General features: G+C 41.6%; 1 protein-coding gene across 6 annotated transcripts in view; it reads left to right on the top strand.

The window, feature by feature from the left end:
- The window catches only part of msi2b (musashi RNA-binding protein 2b), a 965,373-nt gene that overhangs the window by 763,878 nt on the left and 195,487 nt on the right, over window positions 1-6,008 (top strand). The window lies entirely within an intron of this gene.

Genomic DNA, 6,008 nt, shown 5'->3' with positions numbered 1-6,008 from the left:
CCGGCTGCTTCTGTCTTCTGTCATATCATCAATAAACACTAGTGACCCACTGCCACTGGAAGCCATGTATGCCCATGCCATCACACTGCCTCCACCATGTTTTACAGAAGATGTGGTTTTTGTTGGATCATGAGCTGTTCCAAGCCTTCTTTGCACTTTCTTCTTCTCATCATCCTGGAACAGGTTGATCTTAGCTTCATCTGTCTAAAGATTGCTGTTCCAGAACTGGGCTGGCTTGTTTAGATGTTTGTTTATTTGTTTGTTGTTGTTGTTGTTTTTTTTTTTTTTTGGCAAAGTCTAATCTGGCCTTTCTGTTTTTGAGGCTGATTAATGGTTTACACCATGTGGTGAATGCTCTCATGAAGTCTTCTCTTTATGGTGGACTGATACTGATACTGATACACCTACTTCCTGGAGAGTGTTCCTCCCAAGGGTGGATGTTGTGAAGGAGTTTTTCTTCACCATGGAAAGGATCCTGCAATCATCCACCACTGTTGTCTTCCGTGGACATCCAGGTCGTTTTGAGTTCCTCAGCTCACCAGTGCGCTGTTTTTTCTCAAAACGTACCAAACTGTTGATTTGGCATTTCTGCTATCTCTCTGATGGATTTCTTCTTTCTTTTAGCCTGAGGATGGACTGTTTCATGTCCAGTGAGAACTCCTTTGACCGCATGTGGTGACCTCACAGCAACAGCTTCCAAGTGCCACACCTGGAATCAACTCCAGGCCTTTTACCTGCTTAACGAGGGAGACACCCATGCAGCTCATGAAATAACTTTTGAATTAATTGTCCAGTTACTGTTGGTCCTTTGAAATAGAGGCAGCTACATATTAAAGAGCTGTACTTCCTTAACCCTTCCTCCAATGTGGATGTGAATACCCTCAAATTAATGCTGAGAGACTGCACTTTAAACCCATACTGATTATATTAATGTTACTTGAATATGTTTTGGCAAACAGCTAAAATAACAAAACTTGTGTCAGTGTCCAGTTATATATGGACCTGTGTATTGAACTTACTTTGTTTCTTTTGTCTGACTGACGGTCTGAAAGTCTTATTTTTGTAGTTCACTGAGAATGGTCAAATATGTTCTGTGCAACTGAGAAACTTCAACAGCGTTTTATCAGTGCAAATTTAGCCCACTTTGATAGTGTAAGACCTCGCTGATTCCACTGAAAGATTTATTTCGGCCATTCAGAATGGCGCCTTTATTTGTTTATCAGGTGCGCTGTTCTTTAAATATCCTACAGTCTACTTGTGGATTGCTGTGTTAAATGGTTTTGAGAAGCCCTTGTCTTCAGTGAATAACCCCACACCCCCATGCCTGGCATCTTGTATTCAGAGCTGTGACATTGCCAAACTATTCAGTCTATGTGTTTTGACTGTTCATCTGGGAGTGGGAGCTGGAATAAATGAATCACACCGTTCCCTTTCTTCAGTCTGCCAGTGTACTGATGGAATCCATTCACTAGTGAAGTTAATAGCAGTGCTATATCTCCTGCTCCAAACACACACCACACCCACAACACTCATCCCTGAAGGACAGCCATTGTCAGTCTATCCCGCCCACACCTTCCCTCTGCACACACAAGGTTAATATGTATGGCAGATGTATTGAAAAGGTCATAACCAGATCATTTCTCCACTCTGTACGAAGCAATTTTCCATAGAAACAGCGGCAGTTGTTTATTTTAATTCACCATCACTGGAGGATGTGGACACATAAAGTAAGTTGTGCTTGTGAGGATCTACCTGCATAGCCCTGTATGTTTTGTGCACCACATAATTTCAACAGTGTGTTGTTATGGCTCAGTACAGGTACTTTTGGAAGAACAGTAGCCCAAAAAGGATATGTATGTTCTGAACTGAACATAGATACTACAACTCCAATTCCAGTGAAGTTGGGATGTTGTGTAAAATGTAAATAAAAACAGAATACAATGATTTGCCAATCCTCTTCAACCTATATTCAGTTGAATACACCACAAAGACAAAATATTTAATGTTCAAACTGATAGACTTTATTTTCGTGCAAATATTTATTTTGAAATGGATGCCTGCAACACGTTTAAAAAAAGCTGGGACAGTGGTATGTTTTCCACTGTGTTACATCACCTTTCCTTCTAACAACACTCAATAAGCGTTTGAGAACTGAGGGCACTAATTGTTGAAGCTTTGTAGTTGGAATTCTTTCCCATTCTTGCTTGTTGTACAACTTCAGTTCAACAGTCCGGGGTCTTCGTTGTCGTATTTTGCGCTTCATAATGCGCCACACATTTTCAGTGGGCGACAGGTCTGGACTGCAGTCAGGCCAGGCTAGTACCCACTCTCTTTTACTACGAAGCCACGCTGTTGTAACACGTGCAGAATATGGCTTGGCATTGTCTTGCTAAAATAAGCAGGAACGTCCCTGAAAAAGACGTTGCTTGGATGGCAGCATGTGTTACTCCAAAACCGGGATGTACCTTTCAGCATTCATGGTGCCATCACAGATGTGTAAGTTGCCCATGCCATGGGCACAAACACACCCCCATACCATCACAGATGCTGGCTTTCAAAATTTGCACTGGTAACAATCTGGATGGTCTTTTTCCTCTTTTGTCCAGAGGACACGACATCTATGACTTCCAGAAATAATTTGAAATGTGGACTCATCAGACCACAGCACACTTTTCCACTTTGTGTCAGTCCGTTTCAAACGAGCTTGGGCCCAGACAAGGCAGCAGCGTTTCTGGATGTTGTTGATGTATGGCTTTTGCTTTGCATGGTAGAGTTTTAACTTGCACTTGTAAATGTAGCGATGAACTGTGTTAACTGACAATGGTTTTCTAAAGTGTTCCTGTGCCCACGCAGTAAGATCCTGTACACAATGATGTTGGTTTTTAGTGCAGTGCTGCCTGAGGGATTGAAGTTCATGGGCATTCTGTGTTGGTTTTCGGCCTTGCCGCTTACCTGTAGAAAGTTCTCCAGATTCTCTGAATCTTCTGATTATATTATGGACTGTAGATGATGGAATCCCTAAATTCCTTGCAATTGAACATTGAGAAACATTGTTCTTGAACTGTTGGACTTTTTTTCACGCAGTTGTTCACAAAGTGGTGATCCTCGCCCCATCTTTACTTGTGAATGGCTGAGCCTTTTGGGGATTTTCCTTTTTTACCCAATCATGACACTCACCTGTTTCCATTTAACCTGTTCACCTGTTCCAAACAGGTGTTCTTTGAGCATTCATCAACTTTCACAGTCTGTTGCTGCCACTGTCCCAGCTTTTTTTAAATGTGTTGCAGGCATCCATTTCAAAATGAGCAAATATTTGCACAAAAACAAAAAAGTCTATCAGTTTGAACATTAAATGTCTTGTCTTTGTGGTGTATTCAGTTGAATATAGGTTGAAGAGGATTTGCAAATCATTGTATTCTGTTTTTATTTACATTTCACTCAACGTCCCAGCTTCATTGGGACTGTATGTTACTTCAGAGTGGCACAGTCACCTTCAGTCATGCACCAAGGGCGCTGCCCCTGGACCCCACTGGGGGCCTGTGGCAGCCTCCAGACCCCTGGCCATTTTCAGTGTTTTTCTTTCTTTGCCTACTCTCATCCCTAGATATATTAGTTTTTATAAAACAAGGTTGAAGAACAAACTTAGAGATGGATATCAAACTGGAACTGGTGGTCTTTTTGGCTACCAGACCAAGGCTCTCTCCATAAAAGAACCTGATGAACAAGCTCATTTCACGGTACATATAACTTCAAAACCACACACATGCTGAAGGGGTGCCCAGATTCTTCCTTTGAAGGGTTATAAATTATTCCATGCTGATATATTCAATGCTGTACTTAGGGGAGGTGATGGTCTAGTGGTTAAAGCGTTGGGCTTGAGACTAGAGGATCCTCTGTTCAAATCCCAGCCTGACCGGAAAATCATTAAGGACCCTTGTCAAGGTCCTAGTTGCTCCCAGTGTGTAGTGGGCACCTTGCATGGCAGCAGCCTCACATCGGGGTGAATGTGCGACATTATTGTAAAGCGCTTTGAGCGTCTGATGCAGATGGAAAGCGCTATATAAATTCAGTCCATTTATTTCCATAGGCCAAATGTAAATTTTGATGTTGGTTGAATTACGTACATTTAAATTACAGGTAAATGTTTTAGTGAAACCTGGGTACCACCTTGGCCTTCTCCAGACACTGGAATCTTCAACACTTAGACACTGTATGCGTGTCAGTGATGGACCATGTCAAGAGAAACAAACCCATAGCTTAAATCTTAGCTGAGTGTCTGTTACAGTGAAAGTGATACTCCTCATCCAAGTGTCTCTAAGTAACTATTAGACAAAATCTTTACAGCTGTACCCAAATATCCTCTAAAGAGACCCAGTACCACAGACATCTAGTCAGACGCGGTTTTTAATGCGAGCGAAGCGGGCAGCTGCCCGGGGCGCATTTTTTTCATGACACACAGGGGACGGCACAAACGCTTAAGAAAAAAATAAATAATCATCGTCTGCGCCACAAAGCGGTGATCGTATCACTGTGTGGGGATGGGAATTAGCAAATTTGTGCCCCCTCCCTGCAACTGTAGGCGCCCCTGCTTACTGAGCTGCACAGAACAGAACCAGTGTAAATGGTTCGGTGGTTCCATGGGACAGGCGCTCTCCTCTCCTGCACTATGCTGTGCTTTGATGGATGGAGCAGCCTCTTCGCTGTTCCGCTCATCCTGCTGTCCAGTGGCAAGGTCCACTTAGGACACAGCACAGAACCAGAACTCTGTGCCTAGAATAGGTGATTGAAAGCAAACAGACAGAGTGTAAGAACGGGTTCAAATTTCACCAGAGAGGACAAACTGCCCACTCATGGAAAAAAGTTTGCAGAAGGAGAGCCTGCTTATTGAGGGTTTAGAAATTGAACTGTGTTCACATTACTAGCCGAAGTAATTGTATTGTATTTTACAGTATATTCTGTTTAATAGTTAAACAACTGAGGTATGTTGGACCGGTTTACAGAACTAGATTAGGTGAATATAGCAAGAGTGTGAATGTGCCAAATCAAATTATTTCATCTGAGATTTGAGTTCCTTACTGTTTTATGAGCCTTCTGAACATCTCAAGTTCAATTATGTGTTTTTCTTGTTACCTTCCTTTGTGTATGTGCTGAGAGATCAGTTTCAGTTCTGATGTAATTTTTCTTTCTATGTCATCACTGGTGATATGGCAGCTGTGAGATCAGATAACGGTAACCTAAAAACAGGAAAAAACTAAACAAAAAAGATTCAGGAACAAATATCATAAGGACTGACAAATGAATGGACTGTCATCAGAAACTGTAACGATGAAACTAGGGCCAGAAGGAAAGTCAGCACTGCAGAATCACTGGCATCCGCAACAGGCATCTCTCTTCATATGTCAGAAATGTCACAGAGGATGTAAATCTAAGATTGAGCCACACAGTCAAAGGAGATGATCCTTTTGGTGCTACACCATAGTCAATATGACTGACGGTTGACAACAGATATAAATGAGTAAGAAGATGATGAGACCACTTTATACTTTTAAAGATGCAGAACTGTTTTAGGTGGTTTTACAAACATCAAGGTAAATATTTAGTTGAATGTTGAGACAAATATGCACCTTAATAAAAGAGCTAATTGTTCCTCCCTAAAAGACAGATTAATATAGTGTCTAATGACAGACATTTAGCATGTGGGAGCATGTTTATTCAAATTTGCAATTCCTGGATGTTTTGTATAAGTGTTGTATTGTAGCCTACAGTCTTTTGATGTCAATTGCAATTTCAGGGATGCTTCTAAAATATTAAAAATAATAATAAAATAAGAAAAACTGGCTGTTTGTGCAAAATTTTGACCTTTTTTGGGGGGGACGGTAGCACTCTGAGGGGGTTTCGCCCGAGGAGTAATTCAGTGCAGAACCGCCACTGCATCTAGTTGTCATCTTAACTCACTGGTTAGCATCCAAGTCTCACAACTATACAGTAAGACAGGATGCTCATGACTG

This window comes from Thalassophryne amazonica, chromosome 9 (assembly GCF_902500255.1).
Source record: "Thalassophryne amazonica chromosome 9, fThaAma1.1, whole genome shotgun sequence".
Lineage (NCBI taxonomy): Eukaryota > Metazoa > Chordata > Actinopteri > Batrachoidiformes > Batrachoididae > Thalassophryne > Thalassophryne amazonica.
The sequence above is the reverse complement of the archived record's forward strand: the minus strand, read 5'-3'. Positions and strand labels throughout refer to the sequence as shown.